We start from the raw sequence: 18099 nt of genomic DNA, 5'->3' as shown, positions 1-18099 counted from the left end.
GATGTTTTATATGCCATAACGGATTTGTACAAAAGAAAAAAAAGAGGACAAAAAAAGACACTCAATGTTTGTATTATAAAGGAGAGTTGGGGTGTGTTACACTTTGAAGAGTGTCAAAAAATGAAACACTCGCACACTGATGTTGAATAATCTGTAGACGCTAATGTTGTTTAAAGACAGTTTGGAGTTTATTTCATTTTAATTTTGTTTTTGCAGTTTCAAAAAGGATTTCCTGTTGGTGTTTTTTAAGTGCTTGAGATTTGCAGAATATACTTTTGAGTATTTCTTTGTCGTTTTCCTTTTTCACAGTATTTTACTACTGGAATCGAATCACCAGTATGTTCAACGGAAACATCATTAATGTTGTTTTTTTAGACTATGGAAAGGGTGTTACTGAGTTTTAAAATTAAAACAATGGTCAATAATAATTAAAAAAAAAAGTAAATGAATACATTTATTAGGATTCAGTCTTTTGAGAAATAATCTTTTGTTTTTTCTAACCAAAGTGTCCTGGAAGGAAGTCATCATGCTTTTGTAACAGAATAAAGATATAAACTATTTTTTTTGTTCAGTTTTATTTCCACAGGAGTCACATATCTCGCTCCGGCGTATGGGAAATGACTTTCCATAAGAAGAAAAACGCTGCCTGGGCCAGAGAGGAGTGCAGTGATCCAAGAATAATCTGTCTTGTTTATTTTACCAGGATTGAGATTAGAAATCTTTTTTTATACCTGGCCAAGATAGCAGCCATACAAAATAAACATGTAACATATACATTACAACATAATATACACACAATCACAATAAAACAGCTGTTTAATGCGTCTCAAGAAATACAACCACATGCCTCCATCACCACATTCTTTATCATGCACTTAAATTCACCACTGTTTTGTTGTTTTGCATGAACAAAACATTTGAAAAGCCGCATTGCATGACAATCATAAAGAACCAACTTGTGTGGACTTCAAGTGGTCAGACAGACGACATTTAATTCAGGAGCACCTTCACATGCGTTCCACTCAAGACTAAATTGCATCCGTATGTAAACATAATTTGCATAAAAGCAGGTTGATAGACCGGCACGGTCGATATAACGACCAGAAGAAAACAGAGCGGAACCAAAGATTATTTTTATTATCATTATTATTACCCAATATGTTTCTGCCCTTCTTTCTTTTAGCAATGCATTCTGTAGAGAGAGAGAAAGAGGAGGATGGCATGCAGCAAATGTGTGAACACCTCGTCTTGCAGATTCCTGTGGATGCGTTTTTAATGTGCATGTCCACCTCAAAATAGGAATATCCTACTTCACTTTCCATTGACATTGTTTTTGTCCCTGTACATGAAACCAACCAATTGCATTTTGTGCCTATTTCACGACCTGCCGTGACTCTGGGCCGACTTAAGCTTTTTTTCTCCGACCAACATGAACTTCTTCATAATGCGCTCCCTCCAATGCCCCCATCAGGCAAGAGTTAACTTTACCTAAATTAATTCCTTTTTTGCCTCTTTGAAGCAGTGCAACAATACACTGATATATGATTACATTTGATTTGTCAAACCAGTCACCTTGCAGTCATTTAGACTCAATATTTGCTTATTTAAGCTAGTTTTTTGGTCCCCAACAACTTCCTGGTGGGAAATGTGTCTCTTTAACTGCTAACAGCTGCCTACTTTGTCTAAAAATAACAGTGAAAACAACTTTGGAGTCTGGAAAACCAAAAAATCAACGAGCTGAAAGGCACTCTGTGGGGAACTGGAGAATCAGGTGATCACTGTCTGTGGGTTGGTGACTACGTGAGGCCCCAACAAAATAGTCTGCTTTAATGGACACTTGTTGTTTCTTCCCCGACAATGAAACACCTCTTCACCATTTTTAAAATAAACCTCTTTGTCGTCGTGCCTTTACATCACTCGTCTGGGGCGCATTAATTCCCTTAATTCAGTGGGGCAAATCATTTGGGATAGCCCATTATGTAGATGTGGATCATATGTGCAGCATTAATGGCGTCTCGGCGCTGTCCTCATCACTCAAGGAACAGCTAGCTCAACACCGCAGGGAGTGAGGATAATGACTTCCCCCTGAAGGGAATTTAAGCTCAGAGCCTCCAGGTGGAGGTGGGGCTTTCTGTATTTTTTAGGGCAGTGTTTTTCTTTGTAATTGTACTCCAAACTCAGTGTACGTTGGTGCATATTTAGAACGTAGTTCAAAGTCAAAGGAATGTAACCGTGACAATTTGGGCCCCGTTATATCGATGGCCATTTTGAGTCCAAAACAAAACTTGCTAACAAAACCGCACCTCTGCAAAGTGAATCCAGTCTTCAACTCGCTCTTCGTGAACATCTTTTTTCGTGCCTTTTTTTTAATATCAATTCACCAGAATGTTATTACTCAGCACACAAACTGACATATCAAGGAAGCTGTAGCGTTTGTAGACAAATTCTCAGCGTACCTGAAACTCTGCTTGATGACTGAATCATTAGGTCGTTATGTTATTTATTTTCTTACCGTGATTGCATTCTGCTTTGGAAATTGCATCTGTGTGCAGAAGGGTTCAAACAAAACGTACATTGCTGGGGAAGAAACATGCAACAAGCGAAAGTCATTTCTCATATTGTTCTGCCTGGAAGAGGGAATTATTGTGATGAAGATACAAATATAGAACGTGCCTTTGTGTGGCATATTGCTTAATGTATGAGTGTGTGTGGTATAGAGATTGCAGGGTGTCATGCTGTGTCACACCCCGTGATTAGTGACATCACCGACCGGAAAGGCCCCGCTCACTCTCACTATGACAACCCAAGACCTACTGTATAATTATCATCTCTATCATTTCTCTTTTGCAAGCTCGGTGCTTCCGCAGCATTTTTGTATTTTTTTGTTCCCTCACTCTGAAGATTCTCGTTCATGATTTAGAAAAAAAGGTGCTTGACGAGAGAGTTGTCATACACTTACTTTAAATGTGACTTATTCATAACACATCAGACATATAGTGCTGTCCTCACGACATGTCTTGATTTTAATTTCCTGGGGACTGCCCACTGGATTTCAGGAGCCATTGGCGCTCTGAGCGAGCCCCTCAGATGGAATTGAACGTGGGAAAATGAAACCACGTCCCCAGGTTTGACGTAATCAGTCCTTATCTCAAATTAAATCTCAAGGCGTCACCTGTCCTGTCCTTTAGGAGTGTAACGTCTTCAGTATTACAATTAAAAAGAGACGCCTTCACCTGTGAAGTGATGAGGATGCTCAGAAACACCTGCAGGTGCACTGATGATGGTGAAGGCAGCAGACAGAGTGCGCAGGAGAAGAGACTTTGATGCGAAAACAGAGATGCAAACCAAGAGGCGGAAAGCACAAAGAGAGATCTTGTTCCAGTTTTGAGAGAGTCAACATAAGTAATTGTTAATTGTGTCCAGGTGCAGATCGCTCACACACACCCTCTGTCTCTCCTTGATGAGCAGCAGCATCATACAGTGGACGCACACACACACACACACACACACACACACTTACACTAGTAATAGGCAGATTCACTGATTTCCTAACAGGGACAGTTGATGAGCAAATGGGACAGTTTCTAATAGACCAAGAAAAAACAAGACAAGAGCGGGCTTTTAGTTTCTAACGACGGCTTTAATGACACGAGCAGATTAGATCAGCTGTAGCTGGCGAGCTAATTAAGCTAACGTTAGCTAGATGAGTTGGTAATAAATCCGGCTGACGAATCTCTTGGCTACGTACCTACATGAAACCCGTGCTAGAAGACAAAATGATTCATGTATGTATGATTCATATCATAGCGCAGAGAGCTAGCGTTAGTTCTAAATTATGGCCTGATATGAACAAATTTAATGATGTCATTCTTACGTAACTGATTGCTTAACTTACATAGCCCACTAGGGCAAGCAGACCAGAGGTTAACACTTTATTGTTGGAATCTTCTAACATGTTAACATTATCAGAGAAAAGGCTTTGGGGACTAGAGACAAATGTAGGCTAATCCTGTCTCAGATAAAAACGGTATGCTGGTTTTGCTGGATTGTAAACTTGCCACTTGTGGATCTGATATTATGGGGTATTCCAATGTTTGAATGTGTTATGTAACCTGTGACCCAATTTAGCTCAGTTACATGACTTGCTCACATGTGTAGCTTACATTAGAGCAGATAAACACACAGCTTGATGATTTGTCTTGTTTTTTGGGGATTAGACAGGCTTAAAAGACATCATCACTCTCCGAATTATTTCTCCATGGACTATTACTCAGACGTGACACAGACTTTAGTGCATGGACAAATCCAGAGCCTGACAGGTCGGCTGTGCCTAGTTACTCTTGCTAAACTGTGATTGGACCATTGCTGCTGCACGGACGCTCAATTTCACCAGTAGGCATGCTTTCTTTTTCTTTTCTTTCTTTTTTTTTAACAAAGTGGTACCTCTATAAGATAATACAACAACACTTTTTTTCATTTTTAGTAGATAAGTAGATACCTGGGTCTGTGATTTTATGTTTTTATTTAATGCCCCAGTCAACTTCAACGTCAACACCCAATGAGTTTGCTATTCCATGAACCTTTGACCTTGTAGATGTGATCCAATGGCTGTGTGTGTAAACAGCTGCCAGAGTTTGTGAGGGTATTTTTAATAGGTCGTAATTCTGGTTGATTTGACTTTGGTTGATTGTTTGCGTGCGCCACACGGTGGTGCTGGCTATTGATTTTTGCTGTTCATTAATACCTTTATGAAGAGAGGAGGTCTAACTGTGTTGCAGTGTCTCCTGGCATGTTGGACATATGTTTCCAAATAGTGGAGGAAAGGAAATCAATAGTGGGGAAGATGCTGCTGCCAGCTCTTGTTGGGAGGGGGACGGGGTAAAGTCTTGCAGTCATCAGGGAGGCGCTCGCTCCTCTTTGGAACCGCTTAAGTAAACGGCCTCAGTCCGTAGCAAAAGGGTCACACATACCCTCATGGAGGTTGACTCTTCCTCATTACTTTTATCTTGGAAGTCACTTGGAATTCAACTGTCTCTCTTTCTGTCTTCTCTGGTCCCCGTTCCCTCCATGTGTGCTGCATACACCCACAATCGGCTGTAGGCAGTTTAGCTGCACACATTTCTGCGTGGGAGTTTTTCTTCCCGCACGTATACATGAGCAAAGACATAGACTCAGAAATGGACATGGGCGCACATAAGCCCGAGCACACACACTCTCTCCGCCCACGGACATGCTGCAAGACTGAGTTCAATGGCGTGTGGCACCTCTCGTCTCTCATCCATCCAGCCCTCAGGCCGTTTCTCTCAGTCTGCGAGACTGCTGTACTCACAGCAGCATGAGATCTGAATGCAGTATCTAACGGAAATTGCCTCAGGACCGTCTTGACACATATACACACATTCTTCTTTCACTGGCCCAAGACTGTTCTGTGGCCTAATCAGTCACCTGACTTCAGGCTGACTGAACGCACGTTTTTCACGCGCTACAGACCAGACCGCAGTCCTTAAATGTTACATACTGGCTTTAAGTTGTGTATTCCAGTCCCCTATGAGTGAAGGGTATGGATAAAAATAAAGAGCTACACTGTTCATCTGATATGGATTTAAAAAGCTTATTAAATCAAGTTAAAAGTCTCTCGAACGATAACATCATTTTAATTTGTTCAATTCAAATGCACTGTGCTGCAGTACAGGGCCAACAATACAACAAAAAGGAGTCCATTTCTGTCCTCAATGAACAGGTTGATAGACACGGACACTATACTGGCCTGCGGCAGGATACTAAATGAAACATTGCTTTAGCACTAACACACATCCAGGCTCACAGTTGGAAGCTTCACATATCCCATTAGCTGCTGATTTACACCTCATAATGTGCTCCTATTGCTCTGTAAATGAAAACGTATGAGGATATGATGAGTTATCATCCAGTTGGAGCGTTATGGGTCCTCCCACGTCCCTGTGGTGTTGAGGGTCACCCAGCGACCCGCTGAAAGAGACAGTCAATCACGAGACACAGCCTGGTAGTCCGATGCTCTCGAGATTAACTGTCCCCGTTTGAAATATGTGCGTTCCCATTGTTGGGGGAACAGAAACGTTGCCCCGCTGCCAGACCTCGTGAAGTTAAGGGAAAGCCGGCGCCCTGAACCCAACTTCTCTTCCTCTGTTTGCCATCTGTCCATCTCGGTGGACGGATGCAGGCGACGGCCTTGAGGGGAAGATGGATGGGGCTAGTAAACGGCCGCTGGATACAGAAAGAACCGTAGAGCGAGGGAGGGAGAGATGTATGGCAGCTCACATTGCCCCTGACAGAATGACAGATGAGGGGATTATGGAGCAGGGCTTCTTTCCACAGTGATCAAAGTTGGGGAGGCTCCCTGCACAACCCAGGTAGACTCCCAGCCAATCACTCTGGTGGATAGGGTCAAAATCCAAGCAGCAGGAAATACCCTGCATTACGATGTAAGATTTCACTCAATAGGCCAGAATTCCCAACTGAAATCTCTTTACTGCAAAGCTATGCTTCAGCTATCATTTCAATTGTTTTTGAGACATGTTCCATTCTACCAGTGCATGGTGGTGTATTTGCTGGGAGCTCTGAGTGGGCAATCACTCTTTAAGCGGACAGTGTTGTTGTTGTTTTCGATGCCAGAGTTCACTTGAAAGACACTCATATCACTATAGAAACATTCTTAACTCTAGATTTCAGCCCTCTCCTTCAATACCCAATGCATATTTAGTAGGCACACAAATCAAATTTTCCAAGACGGTCACTTTACCTAAAATGCCTCACTGCAGTATTGACGCATTCGGACTAACGCATTCATCTGCAGTGGTGTGCGAGTGTCCGGAGGGGAGCTCGCATAGATGCCTGAGTGCATGTGCAGGTGTTTGTGCATCAGTGTGAGAAGCAGGTGTGATTGTGAGTTTTTGGTAAACACACGGTGTAAAGTAAACCCTGAATAATGGATTCAACCCCAGTAAGAGTAATCAGTGAACCCTGAGCTCAGCCTATTGAAGTTTAATAACATTCTGAATGTCAGAACACATGACAGCAGAAAAAACATAATCCCTTCTCCCTGGAGAGAGAGAGGCCACAAACGAACTCGCCCCCTCTCTTTCTATCCTTCTCCCACCTCTCTACCTTGCTCTCGGTCGCAAACTGTACACACACACACACGCACACACGCACACATCAACACTGGTAAAGCCTTTCAGATTAGCTGGTGTGATTTAAACAGCATTTAGAGAGTAAATAAGCGAGAGTTCCAGTTGAGTTCACATATCCCGATCCTCTGCAGGGGTGGAAAGTAACGCCCTCTGTGGCATCTTTGTGTTTTGGGCGGTGTGTGACTGTGTGGCCTGTATCAATGTTAAACACCTTTCCTCTGTGGAATCACGACTTGTTTATAACAGAAACCATGAAATCCCTGTCGGGTTTCTGCTCAGGTTTTAAGGACTTAAGCTGTATGCTAACACAGGTCAGCAATATTAACGAGAAATCATAATTCTATACGTGCGGGTACAAGGTGAGATCAGATGTTACACGTCTAGATCGTTCACTCCCTCACACACACACACACAGACACACACACATACACACACACACACAAAGGTAATCACTGAATAATATTCACACACTTAATCCTACACAAGCTCTTCACATAAAGCGGTGACGTGTTTTTTTTTAGGATTTGGGATTATTAATAATTAATTAAGCATTTTGTTGTTGTTGTTTTTTCCATTCATGCTCGCACAGGAGTACAGCATCACTCTCCAACCCAATTTGACTCTGTTACCATGCAGCAAAAGACATCCTCATCATTTTCCTTTTTCCTTTGTTTCACTCCGAATCCACGCTGCTGTCTGAGAAACAAATCAGCGTTTATAATTCATGGGCCGTGTATCATTCCAACATGAGAGATGTGACAAGTTGAGTCGGCTCCAACTGCGTTCCTCTCATTCTGCTCATCTAATTTTTATATCGAATTATGGTCAAGATAAACTTGCTTGTAACAACGGCGCCGGTGTGCGTCCCGATCACACTCAGACTCAGAAATGATTGAGATGCATCTGAGCGGTTGGGTCGTATGTCAGAATGGAGCAAAATGTCAGCAGTCCTAGTTCCCAAAATCAAATGACAGAAACATTTGAAAGAAAAAAACTAATAATCCGGCTAAGAGTCGGCAGTCAGGAGTCAGCCGGCAGTCAATAAATGGCAATATAATACAGGCAAAAAGATGTGAGTCACCGCAAGAGATCCTTGAGCATGCAGCCGTAACAAGGCACCCAAAAATATTATGCAGTTTGTTGCAGCAGAATGCAGATCGGCCGTGGACAGACGCAGAGGTGCACCATCAGGTTCCAGCTTTACAGAGCGTCTGTCAGATCATTGCTTTGGTTTTTACTTCCCGCAACTTTAGTGTTTTCGCTTAATTGATCGCTCTCATTGACCTCATTTACTGGATCACTCAGCGCTGGATTCAGCTAAGAAGCGTTCGTGAACCCACTCGACACTAAACCGGTTGGTCCGAATGGCAGAAAGAGCACGTTAGTCGACAAGCTACCGAACACAGTGGACATGGTGACGCATTTAGTAGCGGAAGAGATAGATGTCTTTCTCAGGTGTTGATGGAGACCAAAACCGAGCTGGAGGAGAGTGAATATTGGACTTTCATCAGGTGGCAAAAACACAACTACAAATCATGCTAACGTTGTTTCGTATTCGCCGGACTTGTAAATAATCAAAAGAAATCGATATCACTTTTGCTTTTACAGCTTGTTTCTGCTGCCAAAAAAAAACACTTAATGCTAGTTGGATGCCGTGCGTGTCCCTTGAGCTAAATCAGAAGCTGATATCCCCCAGCGGAGGAATAAAGTGCACAGCCAAGTATATGTCCACCGCCACTGTGTCACAGTCTAAGCGTATCACAAGTCTGAATGTCACATTAACATGTGACATTTACAGGCAACCGATATTGATAAGCGCCATGATATTCTTCCAACTGACACTGGTGATTTCCATAATGAAATGCCAGAAGCTGATTGTTGACATTAAATGGGGAACATGTAAATAAAGTTGCACAGGAGGACAGGAGACAGGACCACTGAAATCATGGCGGCTAATGATGCTGCTGTATTTGAATGCCTCATTAGCATGAGTTTGCATTAATCCAGTCCTTGAATGCCTCTTTATCTCTCTCCATCTCATCCTCTCTCTCTCTCTCGCTGACTGTGCCCCCTCGCTCTCTCGCATCTGTCTCATCTTCTCCCCACACCACCCCCATCTTCACGACTCCTCACTGTCCCCCTGTCTAATCTGTAAAACCGCACATTTGGCTCGGTACAAAGTGATGAGAGGAAATGTCACATTCCACTGCAAGCAGAAGACCATCACGCTGGAATGTCAATTGGCAGACACTTGTCGGGGTGGAGGGATGGAGAGATGGAGGGATGGAGGGATGAATGGGCGAAGGAGCGGGGGATGACAGGGGCGGCCCTGTTCCATTGTGCGGTTTTTAAAGACATGGCGTTTTTTGATGATTATTCTAATCCCACCGAGGACCTCTCAGCCCGAACTCAGTGCCTTATCTCCCCTCCGCAGTCATTCTCTCATTAAAACACAATCACAGGCCACCAACTCTAATAAATCTTCAACTTCCTCTTTGAAAGAGGGATGAGGGAGGGTGGTGGTGGAAAATGCAGATTACCGTAGGTCTGTCTGCCAGTCCCGACATGGGGAACAGGAATGCTGTTTCTAATCAGTCCTAGCGGCAAAAGGCCATTTAAAAATCATTGGATTTGGAGATTTTATTTTATTTTTTAATCCTTGTCGAAAAAAGGTCACTCTTTAATAAAGGCAATGGGGATTAAAGAGTGTCAAGTGGGATTTAGGCTGTATGCACCTTGATTGTTTTTGGTTGCCTTGAAGAAGTGACTTGGAACACATTTCTGAAGTCACTGCTCTTGGGGCAAGTTGTCCAAAGTTCAAATCAAGCCAACCACTGGCCGGCAGCCTGCAATCCTTTTTGACAACCATATCCCACCTTCTCTCGCTGTGACCCACACACACACACACACACACACACACACACACTCCAGACAGGATTTTAAACCCTCTTTAATCTTGAGCTCAAGTGAATATTTCCACCCCTGCAGCTTGGCTTAAATGCAAACGTGGTGCAGTGAAGTGGGCCAGTTTGTTGCTTCCCTTCCACCTTTATGGGATATCGTATGTGTGTATGTACGAGGACTAGACAATAAAGAAAATGTACCAACATCCTGGATCTCTAACGGATCTAAATTTACTCTCATGGCATTTCAGTCTTTTGCCCATGACATTAACCAGAGAATAGCTCAACCAATCAGTCAAGAAGTCTAATCTATAACTGCTCAAATTGGGATTTATCCAGAAAGAAATGTCACGTATTACTGTAAAAAGATACTTGCTGTGAGATCTATTGTCTCTGAGATTAATGCAGAAGCACAAGAAGCATTCAGATCTAAGTTAAGTAACTCAAAATGTCCATATTGTAGAAGTAGAGTAATCATAAACTGTGCCTGGATGTGGTCCCAGTGTGGCACATCAAACTAATATACAAAGTTTTGCTCAGAGTTGTAAAGTATTGGCCAAAAGAAAACATGCTAAACAAAACTATTGTTCCTGAGCTGTGAAGATTATGCAAATGTTACTAATGATTCAGCATAACTGCAGTAACGAGCTCTTCTTGTGTTGTCTCCGCTGATGAAAGTGATGGGAGTAAGAGATATTACTAAAACATCTGGAGTTCAGACAACATCTGCTTCTTTAGAGCTTTGAACACTGCTGATGTGGAGCTTGTTTCTCACTGATATTCGACCTCCGCAATGCAGCAGCCCATTTTGTAACATTTTCCACTGGCTTTTATTACCTTCGCCCCCTCCAGCCCTTTTCTCCTCCTCCTCCTCCTCCTGAAATCAACAAGGCCACTAATCACCATCCCACAATTATATCTGACAGAACATTGCAAATCAATAAAGACTGCCTGCCCTTTACAAAATGCTGATGATCTAAGTGTGGATCTCTGAGAGATCATTTTGTACTTCACCATCTGTAACTTTGGAGTGATATCCTTCTCCAGTCCAGGTCCTCTACACATCCTCCTTTAAGGAGGTGAGCCACTTTGGGTTTAATCCCTTAATATAAACTATGAGTGAGATCTTGCAAAGTTATTGTTTCTAAAAGTCATTTTGCTTTATCCCTCAGGCCACAGTCCCAGTTCGAGTGTCGGAGATTCACCACTGTGCACTTTGCATCCAGACACAGCTTAGAGATGTAAGGAGAGGAATTTATGGAAATAATATGCATTAAAAAAGATGAGAGAGGAGTCAAAGTCAGAGCAGGCAGCTGTCATTGGTAGTGATTCAGAGGTCTATGAGGCCTCTCACTTTGTTCCTAAATTATTCATGCAATCTGTCAATGCTGCCGTTGAGGCAGACTCCTCTCCCCATGTGTTCAATGATGACAGAAATCCTGCGCCATGTTCACTGCTATCTCCTGCAAATCCCTCACAGGAGGAGCTCACACCGCACTCACAAAGCTCCAGCACATCTTGTTGTGTGTGAGTGTACATGTGAGAATGTATACTTCCACTCAGATGATATTATATGTCTATATATGGCTCCAATGTTTGTAATCCTATAGTTTTAGAATCATGTTTGCATCTTTTTTATGCACTTTAAAGTCTGTGAGTGTCTCTGTAAGTGTTCCCTCATGCAAAACAGATACCATACACACATTTGCAAATGAATATTCCGACACAAATGTGCACACGCGCACACGCACGCTCACAAACTCACACACACACACACACACACACACTCTCTCTCTCTCACACCCACACCACGCTTACAACCACACAGTGGGTGCTTCCTCTTTCTCTCTCATTCCAGTGAGAAGTAGCTTTGCTGCAGTTTCTCTTCTCTTTGTGGGGACTATAAAAGACAAGATATTCTCAGATGTTTGAAAGCATTTATTATTGAAACTCTCCCTCAAAAAAGTTAATTATAGGAACTTTATCCTGTAGTCTGGCTGTTTGTCTTTTCTATATATATCTAAATATACGTATATATAGAAAAGTGCCCTGTGGTCACATGTGAGGACGTGTGGGCCTAATAAAGTCTCTCCGGCCCTCTGACTTTGTGCCCAGTGTGTTTTCGAGCGGGACCACGCAGCTCAAACTGGGACAGATACGACTTTGCGTCATGGAGATCCAGGTCCCTGTCACTCAGCATTAGGATGGCTTGGTCTCATCTATCAACGCCATTTCTTTAAATCGTTTTTTTGTTTGTTTTCTTGTTTAAAAACGTTACATACACAAACTTAGTAAAGTGTTGTTTTGCTTCACATTGAATGGGGCATTTTTTTTATTATTCCAAACAACAATTGATAAATGAGTCTTCTTGTGAGCACTAAGTGCCTGTTTATGAAATGGGAGCCCTGTTTGTTTCTGTGGATGCTGATGTCAAGAGGATATAAGCTGAATGTGCACGCTTGCCTGCGCACACTGATGGATATATGCAGATGTGGAGACAGACAGTAATAATGTATTTGCACGTACTCACACACACCATTGAATATTGTCCCTGAGTACACAGGACGTCTAGGTCCAACAGAGATCTAATTAAGAAATGCCCGGTGAGCAGATTATTAATGTGCAGACCGCCTTGGTTACCATTATCCATGACAACCAGACATCGAAATCTGAGAAAGTTCCTGTGCTCGGTGATGCTGAGCCGCTTCAAATCAAAGCAGTTGTTCACTGGGCTGGTGGTGTCTATCGTTCATGTTTCAGGCAGGAAGAAAACACTTATTTTCTGTCTTGACTTAAAAGTTGAACCGTAAATATGATCTCATGCACGCACTGGGGCGGATTTTTGATTTCCAAGGTATCTAGTAATCATTTTGGGATGGTATCTATTTGATTTGGTGAAACCAAATTATATTGGACAATTCAGACCGACACTATTTGTGCATTAATACCTGGTCACTGTAGCGTTTGCATTGCACTGGGTCTCAAGGATAAAACGAGACCTTTGCTAAATATAATGTTGGAAAAGGCTGTGATGATGATCTCCTTCATAATTAAGCAGAATAACTGACCAGTCTGTATGTGTAGAGGTTTGGATGGCTATCGTGTAGCGGCACGGTGACAGGTAATGAAGGGAGGTATCTCTCTGGGACGGCGGAATTATCAACACATCAGTCTTCCATAAAGTCCGTCTCACATCTGATCGTGTGGTCAATAATGGCCGACAGGCGTCACACGTGCTCTCCGATCTGAAACAAATCAGAAGAGTCACACTGCTCTCTCGCTGCGTTTCCATGTTTTCCGGGCCCAAACCAACTAATCAGGTATTAGTAAAACATGATTTCTTCCGACAAGGTATTTTTATTAGTCGAATCCACAAGAGCAAAAATAAAATACTCATTTGGTGTGATGGGAGGGTACTTGGCTGCACTTAAGGGAGCCAAATTGTGCGTACCATTCTCTATATTTTCATTGTTAGTCCATACATTTAGTCTGAACCCACCACCAGAGACACTTAAGTTCATTTAATCAATTCGACTTGAATGTGAGAATGTATCTTTTGATAAAAGAACATTCTTGTCAATTAACATGAACATAATTACGTACATACACAAAATAATATTTGTCTAAAGGGACCTGTCTAAAATGTCCACAGTGGAACCAATATTCTTCTGTTACAGTGAGGAAGTGTAATTAGTGTGTTGTTGTTTTGGATGATGTTTTGATGAGATACAGGCACAAGCATTATGAATATGTAGCGGGGCTTTTAAGCCAACATATGTGCCAGCATCGCAGGTAGAAATGGAGGAAATGCCATTGGAATGCAGATCGTAATGATATATTGCAAGGACATAACAACCATTCGATAAGTGCTATTGAAGCATGCTGGGAACACGATACAAGGCCAACTCAGAGCTTTGGTTGGGTTGTTAAGAAGAAGGCTGGTGAATCGGGTACATATTCCTCCTTGGTTATTGACACAGCCAAAAATTGATCTCGGCCTCCTTGAACTGATAAGAGATGAACGTTGGGGAAATTGTAAGATCTTGAAGTCATACATCAAAAGGAATTACTATTTACATATGTATGCAGACGGCTCTAAATACCCTAATCCCAGAATTCAATGTTGAGTGAGGGAAGAGACTCGATGATTTCTCTGCGTTAGCACGTGAGTTGATGGCCATAGTTATTGCCTGACAACGATTAGAGGACATCGGGCCAGAGAGAGGGATAATTGCATCAGATTCATGTGCAGTATTAATGAGTTTGAAATGTTGCCACTCCAGTAGAGATGAGTTATTGTAGGAAATACTACCATCACTATTCAGAATTCATCAAATGCGGCTCTCTGTTTATTTTGTGTGAGTGCCTGCCCACGTTGGAGTGAGAAGGCGGATAACAAAAAGGGCTTTGAAGAATGGGAGAAAATAACATTATTGTAAATATAAGTAAGTCAGAAGCTAAAGGGGTGATTAAGAGACAAATCAAAAAGATATGGCGGAACAGATGGAACAAAGGGATTAAAGGAAGATCTTTTCTTTTAAACCCTTGGTTTGAGAAATAAAGTTAAGAAATAAAGTTGAGAAATAAAGTGCTCTGGTGAAAGTAAAAAAAAATGTTTAAAAAAAAGATACAAACTTCAATTAATTCTTCTTGAGACAAGGTCCAATTGAACCATGGCAGCACAGCTCAGCCGTAAATATAACATAAATATTAACTTTTAACAATGAAATAGTATGAAAGGCAGGTAGTAATTGGGCTCCATGGTTTGGGTCACAGCTGTTGATGAACTGGTTCCAGACCAGAAATGGTGGAGATTCACCTGACTGAGGATCTGGACCAAATAGGGAAATGGAGAGTATTAAAACTGGACTAAGGAATGGTCATACTGGTCTCAACAGTTCCCTCGATGTTACTGGAGAGCACAACAATGGAGAGTGTGAATTCTGTGAAGAAGAAGAAACTGTGGAACGTGTTTTATTGTTCTGTCAGAAACACAATTCAGTGAGAGAAGTTTTGAGAAATGGACTAAGAGAGATTGGAAGAGAGCAAAATATCATACGAAAGAAAAGTTCCAGAGACAAACGTTGGAAACTCCTTTGAGAGTATTTAAGATTAAAGGATCCTTAGTGGGGTCGCGGCAAAGCACCCGAAAGAAGAAGCTCATGCAGCCATCATTACGAGTTACGCTCTTCAGTGCTGTCACCACGGTGGATGATGTGTACATTACGCAGACTACAGCTATGTTCCAGAAGATTGAATGAAGTGGCGACTCAAGCTATTTAGCTGTGAGTTTAACCGTTTAGCCTTCTAGGTTACAGGAGGATGCCAGTTTGTGAGACTATTTGAGTTGGTTGGAGACCCTCTCACTTTCAGGCTCCTATGTAAGTCTGCTTGTTTCCACCGTGGCATGTCATCATGAACGAGCTCACATTTCCTACATTCTGAGCTGACATGATGTATGAAGGGTGAACAGTGTGGGAATGAGAGCAAGTTAAAGATAATTAATAAGATATACAATAAACGTCCCTCACTCTAACTGTTGAGTCCATTTTATCTCTGGACATTCTGTCCAATACACACTTAAGGTTATAGAGTAGGAACGGGAATGGGAGACAACACTTTATTTTTCAGACGGTAAAAGGTAAAAGGGGTCCAATGCTGTCACCCCACGTAAATTACGCCCTTTGGCTTCTGCCGGTTCTATTCACATCTCGCCTTATCTTCCAGACACACCTTCGCTTTGCCACAAACTTAAATCCCCAACTCCCACGAGGCGACGCACGCTGTGACTTGCCCCCGGGGAAATTATGACCACTAGGCGATGAGATGAAATGGACTGGACTGATATCGCTGTGTTTACTGAAACGTGCGTATTTGTCAGATTTGACTGGCCTCTGAATCACTCTGTCTTCTTATCTGGTTTTCCACCCTGAACGCCTTTCTCCCCACTTCTTCTGCATCCTCTCACTTCCTTCGTGGTCTTTATCGCGGCCATTTCCCTCCTCGATGTCTTGAAACTTGTAGATAGGATCGCCCACGCTGTTTTTCATTATTTACATGGTTGTATTCAAAAGTTTGCCCCCCCCTTATGTCTCCCAGCTTCTTGTCATCCTTTTTATTGAAGCAAACATATTTGCCTTCTCTACATTGTACTGAACTTCGGAAGACTGGCGCGAGTTGTTTTCTGACCGCCTCAAATGTAAAAATGCTCATTGTGACTCGTATTCTGTTGATTTAATTTAACCTTTTGATATATAGATTTTCTCTTTGAAACAGTAATCTTTATTTTAGGCCACTTGAAGGCAGTCATGTTTCTGGCCGCCTGATTGTCCAACAATAACCCTTCTTTTCTGTTTTTGGTCTCCATCAACTCCTGAGGGAAATACTTGACTCTTTATCTGCTCCTACAATGAGCTTTGATGTTGGATAAATAATCTCATTGTACGGCAGTCCAACATGTATATTTTCTCTATCCGCTTGTTCCAACTCTTCATTGAAATGGATGTGTTGCGCTACAGCTACACCCCCCCCCCCCCCAAACATTTTACAATTGGAAACTTGAGGTTTATGAAATTTAGCCCGGAGCAAACAGCTGGACTCAGACATGCATGAGTACACACCCCCGAACATGTATTGTTTGCACAAGGCAACTTCCAGATGGACACACACACTCTCTGTCCTTCAGTTGCATACATGTGCACAACACACAGCACTCACACGGTCCACTTCCCACCACCGTGCGTTAGCAGCCAGGTGTGCGTCTCAGCAGGGCGCCACTACGAATCAGTGAGCAAGTTGGGTGACATCTTGTCTCCTGCAGCGCCTCCTGTCCTTCGTCTCTCAGCAGGCGATCCCTATGTGCTTCATTTGTGTTTTGTATCACCCAGAAGGACCCTTTTCGTTCTCTAACCCACTATAGTCTGTACTATTGTTGCTTTCTGTGAAGTGGGGCAAAGTGTTATCTCATCTTTTTTTATTTATTTTGTAGGCGTTATAGTCATGCAACGTGGAAGGTCAAATTCTTCTCGTTCGCCTCACAAACGGCACGGATCATCAAGTGTCTTCTTTGGAAGGAGATCTTTCAGAAGAAGAAAGGAAGGCGCTTTGTTGGCAGCACAATGCTCGTGCCTGGGCTTTCTGTTTCTTCGTACGACTGTGTTGCTTTATATCTGAGCATTCGAGACGTGTCCCGTGGTGCCATCGGAGGCAGGTGGCCAACGTGTTTACCTTGGCTCTCAGAGGCACTGAGCTACTCATGGTGCATCATCGTGTTGACACTCAAGGGGATTATACAAAGAAAAAGTTTAACATCCTCAGACCCGCAGGAGCACGCAGGAGCACACACACGTTCCCACTATCTCCTTCTCCACTTCACTTCACTTTGATTCAACACACTTCATTGTCTTTCAAGCCGGGTAAGGTAAACTAAATTGCGTTTCACAAGTTCCCAATTGATAATCCTGCCCTTGTCAGGCTTGCTCTCTTTATTTGTTTTTTATCTCGTGACAACGGCATCTTGTAACGGCGATGAGGATCTCTGTGGCTCTCTTGCTGTTGTTCTACTGGAGCTTATATACCGCACGGACCAGCCTAATTTAGGGGAGACCCCAGCGAGTCGCTCCATGATTATGAGGGATCATAAACGCTTTTTTTTCAGGACTGAAACGTCAGGACTTAATCTCTCTCTGCTGCCCTTAATAATATTAATAAAGCATTTGATTTGTAAAGCACTTTTCATTGACTCTTACCCAACATAAACAAACACAATATGCTTCCTGTCCGTGTGTCCCTGCGAGGGAACTTCTAGTTCCCCCTTTCTCTGCACGTGAAGCACGCACGCACGCGCACAGCCCCGCCCCCACAAAGCGCCTGTCCTCCTCAGCGGAAGCCGATGGATCAATTTAGTAGAGAAAAGCTGCGGCATTCTTCAAATGTAACGTTAACGGGCTTTGATGTCGACGCTGAGCTGCATCACAGGAACCGTGCTGAAGCCACTGAAACGGGCCCCGCTGTGTTTCTTCTTCTCG

This window comes from Cyclopterus lumpus, chromosome 10, assembly GCF_009769545.1.
Source record: "Cyclopterus lumpus isolate fCycLum1 chromosome 10, fCycLum1.pri, whole genome shotgun sequence".
NCBI classification, from domain to species: Eukaryota; Metazoa; Chordata; class Actinopteri; order Perciformes; family Cyclopteridae; genus Cyclopterus; species Cyclopterus lumpus.
Note: the sequence above shows the minus strand (reverse complement) of the source record.